A 13631-nucleotide genomic window follows, 5' to 3' on the forward strand; every position below is an offset into this window, starting at 1 on the left:
TTTTGGGTGTGGTTCAGCCCAGAGACACCTGGGATATCCAGAGATTATTTAAGCCACGCCCAGGCTGAGAAACATGCTTTGTGTTTTCTGCACCTGCAGCGTGACACTCACCGTGTTCGGATCGGTCTCCAGTAGGCCTGAATCTTTCTTCTGCACTCAGCTCCTGCAAGAACAAGAACACTGTTAGGAACAGCCTTACCTTGTGGCGCTTCTGCCCATCATTCATTGCTTCTTCTGTTCTGCGGGCATCTTCGGCGGTGTCATTCCCATCCCGGTACGCTGCTTCCTAACGAAAAGGGAAAAGAACAGAAAAAAGGCATTAGTAAGCATTCAGCAAATCTTCGCTTATTTTTAAAGACTGCACGAGCTTCAAACGCTTACCTGAATCCCAGCCGCTTTGGGGGAACTCTGTCTCCGGAATTTCTCATCCATCTGCAAGAGGGAAAAGACACTCCAGGTTAGCGTGGAAACATCTAGAGGCGCTGCATACCGCACTTACTCACCGCATTTCTTCTTCATAACTGGCATCCAAGCTGAAAACGTTGCGGCACCTAAAAGACACAGAAAAAGAACTCCGTTCAATACAAATACGAAAGGGTTGCATCGTGCATTGCGCTCTCACTCACCTTCAGCGCTACTCATCTCAGCAGCACGTTGCCATCCCTGGACGCCGGCCATCATCTAAGGAAGGAAAGGAACGAAGTTAGAGAACTGTTCAAAAGACTCATTATACTTACCTGTCGGACTCTTGCCAGTGAAGTAACTAGGCAGCAACGAGCCCGCATCAATCAACGCGCCCCTGCGCTGAAAGCAGGACGGAGAGCACACTTTCCAAGAAAACAAGATGAGCTGTGGATCAAAGGGAAGGGTTGGACCCGGGGGAAGAAGGGGTTGAAGCACACAGAGACAATAGGGAGTTAAACTCTACCAATCCTGTGTTTCAGGCCCAGTCTCCAGTCGAGTAAACTCCAGGGAAGGGTTTGAGGTCATAAGAGGTCCGAACAGGCTGAGTGACGTCCCCGTGGATACCAGGTGAGCGTTACACCAGCGTCAACATCACAAGGGAAGCTATGGAAGCCATCGAGGACCCAGACTCGACACTGCACGAAGTTAGACCCTATGAAAAATGTTTACGAAGCAAGCTGCAAGCAGACTTGAATATGAAAGATGAGGAATACGTGGAAGGAGCATTCTGTCGAAAGAACGTTACCATGGGTAAGTAACTTAATCTTTACTCCCAACTTTGAAAAATAGGGAGTAACATTTTCCCACTTCAAAATCTTATCTGGAGCACTGCATGGAAAGGATCCGGATACATTTGAGATATTTGGGACACTTGTGTGCCATTAGCAACAACAGCATTCGTTTTGATCAGCGTTTCAGGTGAAGGTTTTGCTGTCGAGATTTGTCTAAGCATTTAAGCACATTTCTCCAAACAAGCCACAAACTGGATCACCTCCTTCCTCGAAGGAAAAGTGATGAAAGTGTTTTCCAATATAGCTAACGCAGAGCCTACCACCATCAGGTATGGAGTCCCTCAGGGCTCATGTACGGCTCATACCCTCTATAATCTGTTTACCAAACCTCTCTTTGATAAACTGGACGCACTTGGAATCACATACACCAACTACGCTGACGATACCCAAGTAATCCTCCCGCTCACAGGACTCTACCATCAGGACGCAGCCACCCTCCAGAATATATACGCCAACATCCAAGCATGGATGGCCACGAACGGCCTATGTCTTAACGGAGATAAGACCGAAATTCTCATCCTGGGTCAAAAATCTACTCTCACGAACCTCGACCCACTCTACACCAACTTCTGCATAGACAATTGTGTCATCCCAGTTCTACCTTCTGTTAAAACACTAGCAGTCCACATTGACGCCTCACTCTCCATGGACAAGCAAGTCAACTCCATTGTTTCTACCTCCGCCCTGAGCACTAAGCTCATTAATGCCATCAAACCCTTCCTAACCAAAGATAATTGCCTTTCTATTGCCAGAGCCACCATTGGAGCCAAACTAGATTATTGTAATGCGCTATTGGCTGGTACCTCCAACTCCAATCTCAATAAACTCCAAACAACACAGAATAATGCACTAAGAGCAGCTCTCAATATACCAAAAAGGGACCACATCGTGCAAGCCAGAAAGGCAGCACACTGGCTACCTGTCAAAGAGCGTATTACATTCAAAATACTTACCATCGCACACAAATGCATCAACCTGTCTGCACCCTCATACCTGTCTGATACGCTAGCCAGATCTCACTTCACCAGACCAACTAGGCAATGCCACACCAACCAACTTAGGGTCCCACGCATCAAACGAGCTAGAGCAGGTAGAATAAGTTTCCCCTACATTGCCCCTAAGCTATGGAACGCACTACCTAGCACGCTCAGAGCAGAAACCTCTCTCACTGCCTTCCGAAAAAAACTGAAAACCACCTTGTTTAACTAATTCCTCTTCCTTCGTGTTGTTTACTCTCTCCTCCTCCTCTCCTGTAGCTACTACTCTTCTCTTGCAACTAAGTAATGACTTCACTGTATGTACAACAAGTCATTTTCATATCTGTAACAAGCGCCACGATGCCCTCTGGGCTGCCTGTGCGCTAAACAAATGCGAATAAATAAATAAATAAAGCTTGGAGGTATTCCTCATCCGACATCCAGTTTGGAAGTGCCTCACACGGATAAGAAACGAATCCAGGAGGACGCATAGCTGGCTTTGAAAGGAACCTTAACAATAGACCAAAACTGCATTGCCAGTCTCCCATCGACCCCAAAGTACCACACTGCCAGTACATAAAATACAGTCTGCAGTACTAAGGCCAGCTCTTAACCGCAGAAGGAATGACAATATTAGTAAGGTTAAACATTTTCAGAGGCTCTGGAGAGGAGGCATAGGGCACACTAGAAATTAAAATATAATCTACAGAGCAAGGAGACATAATCCAAATAAACGAAGCTTCAGTCTGCCCAGATGCCGCTCTTTTGCAGTGAATAACATGCACCCATGTCAGTTGCCCTTGTAACTTGACAGAGGAGTTTGGCATTGGGAGGACCTGATACGGACCTCTCCACCTTGGAGCCAAAGCAGATTTTCGCTGGTGGACCTTGATCAGGGCTTGATATCCATGTCATAAGGAGTATGCTGTGACAAGTGGTTAATGGGCTAGATTGACAGACTATTCGAGTATGAGAAGTCCTTAATCTCTTCTATTGTCTGTTTAATGCAATCGCTTGGGGCAACCTTATAGAACGCCATATGGACTGAGTCCAGTTTTCCAGTTTGAAGTACTTCTCAATGGTAAACGGTACTAATGGTAAGGTCTCAGACCATTTCAGGCCAGTCTCTTGGCATATCTTTGTCAGCTTATCTTAGAACATTCCATTCCTTCTTTCCACTGCTTTTCCACTGCTTTTCCACTGCTTCTGTGGACTGGGAGTGGTGAGGACAGTACACATTATGTTGGATCTTCACAGTTGGCAGAATTGTCTTTACGGAAGTCTTCATAAAATATGTACCTTGATCACTATTAATGCTAATAGGTACTCTGAACTTTGGGACAAAATCCGTGACCAATATCTTAACAGTCACTGCATCTGCTGTCCTGCATGGGCAAGCCTCCATCCACCCCGGGAATACACCTAAGATAGCAAGAATAAACAGCCAATTATTGCAGTGTCAGAGCTGCAAAAAGTAAATCTGGAGACCTACAATGTGGCCGCAAGGGGGAGAATGTGCTCCCTGGGTGGAGGCTACAGTCTTTTTCTACATTATTCTAGAGGCAGATGATACAACGTTGATTGTACTCTTGTGCCATCTTAGAAAACTCGGGGGCAAACCAAGGTCGACTCAAGGACATGACCATTCCTTCCCTGCCCCCCTGAGACACTCTAAACAGATGTGATATTAAAATCTTGGTCATCTCTCCATAGTCATCGAGCAACATCCTTTCCATATCCAAATATTCTGTTCACTAGAGAGAGCCTTTTTTTGTATCGCCTCCAAATCTTCAGGAGTTTTATAAGGGGAAGGATCAGAACTTGCCTTGATAGGGAGGATACATGCATCTTCAAAATCTGATGCAGAAGCCAGCTTAGCGGTATGATCTGCAAATTTGTTGCTGCAACTAATTGGGTCATTCGAAGATTGGTGAGCAGCACACAACGATAGCTATCAATTCTGGTAGCATGATATCATATAACAAGGCCTTCACATACTGCCCATTCTTTATGGGAGTCCCTGTTGAGGTTAAGAATCCTCTGTGCGTTGAGACTTAACCAAAGTCGTGGGCCTGTATAAATATTAACTGACTGCTCTGCTGCTAAGGGACAGGCTTATATAAGGGCAACTAATTATGCTACCTGGGCAGAAGTGACTTAGGGCTATTTTCCACTCTACACCAACTCCATGGGTTCATCAACTGCATACCACGCCGCCCATTTTCCATTGTGATCTCTACAACATAACCCATCAATGAAGTACACTAGGTCCGGGTCAGAGAGAGGTATATCGGCGAGATTGGCATCAGGCATTAATGAACAGTCCAAGAAGGTAAAACAAACAGACATGTGGGGTACTGTCATGTGGTTCTCCCTCCTGGATATTGGTGGGTAAGGAAGCTCGGTTAGACACAGAAGACTTAAAGTAATATTTGAAGAGTTCAAAAGAAGAATTTCATATTTACTTTCCCTAGAAACGGACATGTTCTGTGTCTTTTAAATAACAGTGAAACTACAGCATGTAGCCCTGCACCACACATGATGGCGACTACATTGGCTCCTTCGAATTCCTTTCCTGCCACTTCCCACTCTTCCCGACGGACACAGTCACTTTCCATCTCATCTACAGGCCACCCAAACCAAACACTGCCTTCATCAGAGACTTCACCGACCTGGTCACCACCATGTCCTTCACGCACACCAACAACATCTTCCTAGGTGACTTCAACCTCCCAGGCAACAAGCCCATCAAAACCAATGAAGGAAGCTCTCCTCTGCCTTCTCGACGCCCTCAGCCTCACACAGCACATGAAAGACCCAATGCACGTGAAAGGTAACATGCTCGACCTAATCATCAATGCACTGCCTTCCCTCCACGACAGCTCTCCACTTCTGTTTGACTGGTCTGACTACCTGGCTGTGACTCAACATCCTGCACACCATGCCAGTCAAGCACTCCCAGTAGAAACCCTTAAGGCAAACCTTCAGGTCCTTAAAGAACTTTAATTTAATTTTTTTATGTTTTTTCATAACGCGCCTAATACCATACCTAAGTTTGGTTTCTAAGCGCAGATCTGGGATTCGAACCTCTGTTGCTCTGTGTGGTCTTGCTTTCCAAGACCAGTGCTTTGCTCCTGTACTATCCTCCGTTCCCGGTGGAAGCCCTCATGGAAAATCTTGCCAAACTCCAACTCACATGGACCGAACACCTCCAACCAAGCTGCGACTCTCTTGGAAGCAATCAACGCAACCCTCTCAGCCGACATGCTTCTCTGAAACAAGGCACCTGTAAACCAAAACCGTCAGCACCCTGGTACATGCAAGTACTCAACCTCAACAAGAGTCATCAGGAAACAAGAAAAAACCTGCCGCCGCTCCAGATCGCATCCGACCTGGCGCTCCTCAAGGAACTCTGAGCAACCTGCCGACAACCTATCAACACAGCCAAGGCCACCTGCTATTAGAACACCATAGCAGAAGATTACACTAAAAGCAGAGCTCTCTTCAAAGTGGTCTAGCAGTGCGTCAACCTGCTAGCCAACCCTGCCATACCACACTCCATCGAAAAATCCACTGCCATTAACATCTTATTCGACAAAATTGGCAAGATTCGCCAGCACATAGCCCGCTCTGCATCCACAGACACGCCTCACATCCATCCTCGCAAAATATCCACACCCTGGACAACATTCAATACACTCTCTACAGAGGACCTGGTAGAAACCTTGGCTGCCTTTAAAACCACATTGTATACAGACCACATTCTCCCAGCATCCATCGTCAAGACCCTCCCTGGAGAAGCTCTCCTTCCCTACCTGGAGATCATCAACCGCTCCCTAACTCAAGGTACCGTCCCACCGACCCTAAAGACAGGACAAATCCTACCTATACTAAAGAAACCCACTCTGGATCTTGAAAAACATGGGTAACTATCACCCCATCACCCATCTTCCCTTCCTAGATAAGATCATCGAGAAAGTGGTGGCTGTGCAACTGCAGCAACACAACACCAACAATCTCCTACAAACCTACCAATCCAGGTTCAGACCCAGAAGGAGCACAGAGATGGCAACCATACAGGTGATCACGACACCCTCCACATCCTTGATGGCGGCCAACCTTGCACCCTACATCAGCGCATGGGGATCACTGACCTTATCCAATGCTGGTTCAAGTCCTACCTCCCCAACCAACAGTGTTTTTGTTCAGATGGACTCCTCTAGATCGCCAATGCTACCCGTCACCTGTGGAGTCCTGCAGGGTTCCATCCTCTCCCCAGTGATCTTCATTCTATGCATGGATTAGCTGGAAGCCCTCCTAGCCAAACACAGCATCCACCAATACGCTGACGACACACAGCTATACCTCAAGATCGACTCCATCAAGTACATCCACAGGCTCAAACCCCACCTTTTGCGGATCCTGTCTTGGATGGCCAGTGCAGACTTGAAGCTCAACCTCGCCAAGACCGAATTCCTACTCCTCCCCAACAACACCTAACATCCAGAAATACAGACCTGGATATCAACCATGACCCTTGGGGGCTTCACAGCCGAGCTCGCCTCCTGTGCCAGGTCCCTTGGGTTTCACATTGAGAACAAACACCTCTGCTTCAAGACACACGTAGCTAAGAAAACTCAGACAGCCTGGTATCATCTCTCCCTGCTGCGGAACATCAAGCCCTAACTCCCTCCAGACAGCTTTATATCCACCGTTCAGGCTCTGGTCCGATCACACCTGGATGGGGCAGTGCTCTGTTCCAAGGCCTCCCGTTGTCTGCCCTTGTGCCCTGAGAAGTGGCCTACACCTGGCCGCACGCCTCTTCAAGGGTCTACGGAAATATGACCACATCACCCCGGCCCTCATCGACCTTTACTGGCTCTCACTGCATGCACGAATCACCTTCAAGTCTTGCTGCATCATCCATAAGGCAGTCAACCTCAAGTCACCCAGCTACCTCGCTGAGAAACTCAACATCTCCAGTGGACAGCGTGCCACTAGAAGCCAGGACATGTGCAGACTTGAAACCTGCTGCTGCAAAAAGGAAAGGGCCTGCATATTGAACTCTTGTCGTCGTCCTCATCTCAGTACCGTGTGGTTATGGGGACTTTTAACTCTTAGATGGTTTCTTTTATGGATCTCACATAAAGGCACATTAGAAACAAAAGATGTTATGTGTGAGTTGTGGGTGTTTGGGCCAAAGGTGGGTGCCTGACTGAGACGACAATAAACCAATAAAAACTCGGGTATCATCGGGTCTCCTCATGGGAAAAGTGGGAGGCGTACATCAGTTTGGTCAATGGAGCCAAAACATCTCCCTGGTAGTTAGTCTCCTCCCATGTGATCCTTCCTCATAAAGCTGCCCCCACGGTCAGTGTCAGGTCGCCGCTGCCGTCGCTGGCCACATGGGAGGAGGTCACAGCCGGGGAATCCGTGATGACTCCATTGGATTCATCACATACACTTCTTATGTCGCTGGTTCTCTCAGCACTATTGGAAAATGGGAAAGGAAGTCCACATTACAATGTTTCTTTCCTGTGCTCCACAGTAAAACAATAGGGCTGTTAATCTAAGAACCAGCGCATGACTCTTGCATTAGTGTCTTAGCGGAGGTTCATCCATGTTAATGGGGCATGGACTGTGACAAGTTTGAATTTCATGCCTGTCAGATCATATTTGAGGTTGGTTATGGCCCACTCAATATCCAAGGCTTCCAGTTCAAGAGTCGCATCATTTTTCTCTCTTCCAAATAACTTCCTACTTATAGAGGACGGGATGCTCTATACCGCCATGATCTTGTGAAAGAATTGCACCCAGGCCAACATGTGACGCGTCTATTTGTAGGGTGCATTTAGGGTTGAAATCTGCCACCTTCAACAAAGGCTTGTTACACAATGTGTTAGTTTGTCAAAACACAATTGATCTTCATTACGCCATTTAGTGTTCTGGGGCACAGCATTTTTGAGTTGATCAGTAAGAGGAGACGCTATAGATGAAAAATTAGGGATAAAATATCTGTAATACCCTACTAAACCCAAAAAGGCTCCCAGGTCTTTGTTTTTGGAGTGGGGGTCTCTCTAACCGCTTAGACTTTTTCTGTCTGAGGCTGAACCAACCTGTTTCCTACAAAAAACCTAAGGTACTTGACTAGTGATCTCGCTAGATGGCATTTCATTGGGTTTGCTGTAAGCCCCACTTTTCTTAGGGCCCTAGTAACCAAATACAGGTGGTGAACATGCTCCTTCCAAGACTTGCTGTGGATAATATCATCGATGTATGCTCCGCAGAAAGAGGCATAGGGCCGAAGGATCTAATCCATTAAGCTTTGAAAGGTAGCTGGTGCTCCATGCAAGTTAAAAGGCAATACTCTGAATTGAAAACGCTCAAGGGGAGTAGAAAAAGCTGTCTTTTCTCTATATGCTGGGTTAACAGGGACTTGCCAATACCCCTTCATCAGATCAATCGTGGAGAGGAAAACAGTGGACCCCAATCGATCAATAAGATAATCAATTGAAGGCATGGGGTAGCTATCGAATTGGGAGACCGCATTTACATTCCTGAAGTCATTGCAGAACCTCCACGATTGATCTGGTTTAGCGACTAACACGATAGAGTATGACCATGGGCTTTGCGGGGGCTTAGAAATATCAGCCCTTAAAACATTTTCGAATTACTCCACCCCAGTCCCCAAGTTGAATCAGTTTCCCCCTACTACTGCACAAGTAAACATCTGATAGTGTTCAGTGGCAGTTGTCGGATAGGAAGCAGTTACTGAGTTTCTCAAACCTAAGGGTTCAAAGTTTGTCAACTGAGCCCGATCCCACTCATGAATGGCACCATATGTGAGGGGTCAGAAATGAAAGCCGGACACACAGTTGGCATATTGTCAACATCAGAAATGTTATTAACGAAAAAGGGTTGGTTGAAATACCTCTCTAGCCCTATTCTAAAGAGAAACTTCCCTACCTAGAAACTAAAGCTAAACGTCTGTCTAGGTCAGGATGTCCATTCTTAAAGAAAGGCCGACCTTGTGTCGAAAACGTCTTATTCTGGCCTTCACACTAAAACAAAACAATAAAGGGTGCAAGGAAATGTCTGTGTCATGATGTTGGCAAAACGTGTTCAAAACTAAAAGCATAAGATGACTCTAAGGGAAAAGGTTCTCCAAGGTAAAGATCCTTGGATCCAGAGGTTGTTCCCCTTCCCCTGGATTCTTAGATATACTAGCAAAAATGTCTCTTTAGCTAATGGTTCCTTTCTGTCTTCATTGGACTCACAAAGCTCTTGTTTAAACAATAGGTTCCATAACAGTCTTTCTGTGGTAGTACTGATAACTTTACAGACCACCTCGTATACTCCCCTGCCAGGAATCTTAATACAATTAAATCTGCCTGGTATATTCGTCTGCCAGGCAGGGGTGGACTGGGAACTAAAAGAGGCCCTGGAAATAATTACTGGGGACCAAAAGAGGCCCTGGAAATAATGTTCAAAGTGGCCCCATATGACACATTTTCAGCAAGCCCAATGCTTTTTCTATGAGAAAATTTGGAAATGCCACACAAAAGAGGCCCAACGTGTAGAGGCCCACCGGGAAATCTCCAGAGTTCCCTATAGGCCAGTCCACCCCTGCTGCCAGGAGGGCCGCTCGAGAGCATACAACCAAGATGACCGCTGCTTTCGGAAGTCTGCAAGTTGGCACTGGCAGGAGGAGGCCGTGGAACATATTTATCCGGTCTGTGAACTATACGTTAGTGGATCCTGCTGTTAGGAGACCCTGGGCAGCTGTGGCCTGATGTTGAGCAGTATCCAGCTCTGGGAAGCCTATATTCCAGCGTCGTTGGTGGTTTAGCGGAGTGGGCGCAGAAGCCCCGTATTGGGATGTCAACAGCGGAGCAGACTGCTGCTGAGGTAGCGCGACCTGGTTCTGGAGGGCGTGCTGATGCCAGTGGAGGGTGTGCTCCTTGTCTGATCCAGCTAGAACCGGTACAGTCCACAAAATGGCGTGCTGATGACCTTGATGCAATAACCCCAAACACATTAAAAAGTCCTGAGCTCCGCAGTTCCTGGGGCATGCATGCCCAGTGTCTCAAGTGCAAGTGCGAGAGACGTGAAACCTGAATTGTAGTAGCACTTATGTACCTACTCATGGCAGAGTTTAATCATTGCCTCCCTCCACCAAGCATAAACTAGGCTCTGAGGCCAAGAGATATCCTCTCCAATTACCTGGATCGACTGTGCTAGACTCGTAACATGAGCACTAATAGCACTTATGTATGTACGCCATGACCAGCCTTGATAATCACCCCTTCCAGATATGCACTACACTATCAATGATGCCCATCCTCGCTAATCTTACCCATCTAGACATCGAAGCAACACTTCTGTTCCTTTGCCATGTCGGAGCTGATTCATTGCCTTCCTCCACCAACTATACACTACGCTATGAGGCCTAGAGATATTGGCCTCGAATTATCTGGACCGACTGTGCTAGACTTGTAACTCAAGCACTAGTACCACTTATGTACCAATGCGATAGCTGAGCATGATCATTATTTCATCCAGATATGCACTTTGCTAACAGGCCAGGAGATACACATCCTTGCAGATCTTACTCATCTGAAAATCTCTGAGCGAAACTTCATACCGAGGGCCTACTAACACTTATATCTTTGCTATTCCTACCTATCTGGGAATGTATCTAGCAGAACTTCCAACCGAGGGACTCTGCAGCGCCTATATTGAATAACTTAACTCAGGTCAGATCTGACTGTCATCATGCAACAGACAATGCTAATAAGCAAGTGCAAACCTAACAAGACGCAGGGAGGACCTACCCTAATAGCCGAACCCTAAGGGAGAACCATCCCTTATACAGGCACTGGAAACTCGTCAGGAACAAGCTCTGCCGGAAATCCACACAAACACTCTAACACAACAATATGCTCACTCTTCCTTCGGTACCAACAAATGATAGAATGCAGCTATATTCCTCGGTTAACTCTGCCTTGCTTCACACATACATATACTTATACACCCACATCACCTCAACAGTCTTTAGTGCAGCTATACCCAAGAAAACCAGCCTAGCTTCACACATAATCCTTCTCACAATCTCCACTTGCGCCAGAATGCAGCTTCCCAAGTTCCACTGGCCTGACTGCACACAGTCTACTGATCTTACACAATCACTGCACCACGCCTAGCACTAGAACGCAGCCACACACCACTTAATCCACCCTAGATGCAGACATACTGAGTGCACCGAAGCACTTTACCTCACTACATGCTCCACTGACCTGGACTACGGTCCTGAAGGGCGTTCACCCCACAGCCCTTTTGAATCAACCAGTACAAATGCCCAATAACACCACTGACCTGGACTACGGTCCTGAAGGGCGTTCACCCCACAGCGCTTTGGAATCATACCAGTACAAATGCCCAATAACATAACATAACTTACAAGTGCTAACTTCAGCCAACAAAACAAAGGTAAAACTTCAACAAAGTCTGCTGCGATTGAAAGAAAAATAACGCATGCTAGGGTGTGAAACAAGTGGGTGTGGCGAAGGCAACGCAGAGTGATAAAAGCCCTATATTGAATAGAAATCTATGAATCATCCCAGTCAGCTTCATCGCCCACTTGTGTTTCTGTCATAATGTCTTTTTGCTTTCTTTGAATTTTCTATGGTTGGGCCAAAACTATGACTTTCTGTTTAAGCAGTGACCTCTGCTGTGGGGCAAGCCTACATGTTGGAAGTTTGAATGCTGGCATGTCCGACAAGGCCCTATTATCTTTTTATGGTCAATACATTGAATACAAATAAACTGTTTAATACTAACAGCTATTATTACAGTGCTTTGAAGAGGGAGGCATCTAGCAGGAAGTGCTACATAAAACCCTCATTCTCTTGGTAGTTTGGACTCAAGGTGGTTTACAACCAAACAGAAGGCACTAATTATATTGTTTTTTAAATATGGGATATGGTCATGCAACAGAAAGTAAATTCTGAAAGGCATCAGATTTGTGCAGGGGTTTTGGAGGGTTGGAAACAAGACCTAAAGAATGCAGGTATTCTGTACTCCTCTAGTGTTGCGGTGCTTCTTAAGCCATAACATAGCACCTCTGCCTGGGAGGATGCACGTAAAACTCCTTTATCAAAGGCAAGACTGTTGGCTTTTCCAATACTTGTTCTGAGTGTGATAAAGAGTTACTGAGTGGGTGATCATCCAATTGCATTATACTGCATGAAAGTTGTGTAGCTTTTTTGGAGAATGAAAATGTATTTATGGCGGACGACACCCTAAAAACATGAGGGAGTAAATTAAAGAAATCTGGAGAAAAGATTGCTGCATTTGCCATAAACGTTATTAATAAATACAGTGTGTCCATGGCCTGGGATGTTGTGACCATTTGGGGCCAACCTAAAGGAGCCTGCTGTAGGAATTACACCCTGCAAATGGCCAAATTGCAGGCTGGAAAATTACATTACCATGCCAAGCAAAGAAGAAACTAGTGAAAAAGCCAACTTGCATTGAATGGTCCTACCGAACCTGACCGACAAGGTCACCATCTCTGTTGACCAATCTTCACAAGAAGCCAGGACCGTGCCAGATCAGAGCTACATAAATTCAAGAAAAGAACTGCCATTCTTGATCTGTGTCCCTGGCTGTGGAACCTCAGTAGACTCGTACCCATCCACATGCAGTTCAAAAAGGAGCACAAGACCCTCTTCGACGTGTACCTTCTTTATGCAGATCAAACAACCCGATCCATCAACTAACCGAGCTCACATCATCCCCAATTACTGTTCTTTAATTGAATACAAAAGGTGTGCTATTGTGCCCCAACCTTACATATATTCTTATTATCCCATTGGTGTACAGTTCACCCCTCCTTGCCAAAGACTGGTACGCCCTCAAATAACCTACATAAAAAGGAATCTATTGTGAAATAAAAGTTGGTCAACGGAGCATTAATTGCGATGAAATGCCCCAGTATTTTATGCATACTGCCCAACTTGCACGCTTTAGGCTTGTGCCACCGTATTAGAGAGTATTCATTCATTCACTCATCCAAACCCACATTCTCCGTTTTCTCACGCCCTGGGGAGTTAAATGGTTGAAAGGTGTTAATATCACTTTTTGGTTTTAGCAGATTGGTAGCTCTTGTGAAACGTTGGGTTGATGCGTATGCCAGGAGTTATAAAGCAGAATGTAATAATGCAGTCCTATTTAACAAAAATATTTGACTGTGAAAAAATTAAATGCAGGCTTTATAAATGCGTCATATACAATTACATGTTAGTTTTGAGTGAATCCAGTGTAAGGAGCCCGAGAATGGTCGTGGTTAAAGCAATATTTTGTGGTTTTGACTTGAGCTTATTTAAACGCGCACTGC

At 45.9% G+C, this 13631-nt stretch overlaps 1 protein-coding gene across 1 annotated transcript in view; it reads left to right on the forward strand.

Moving 5' to 3' along the window:
- EPB41 (erythrocyte membrane protein band 4.1) overlaps nucleotides 1–13631 on the forward strand; it is a 2030480-nt gene that overhangs the window by 229421 nt on the left and 1787428 nt on the right. The gene's annotated exons all lie outside the window — the stretch shown is intronic.

The sequence above is a fragment of the Ambystoma mexicanum genome, chromosome 11 (genome assembly GCF_040938575.1).
Source record: "Ambystoma mexicanum isolate Mex_15411 chromosome 11, UKY_AmexF1_1, whole genome shotgun sequence".
Taxonomy (NCBI): domain Eukaryota; kingdom Metazoa; phylum Chordata; class Amphibia; order Caudata; family Ambystomatidae; genus Ambystoma; species Ambystoma mexicanum.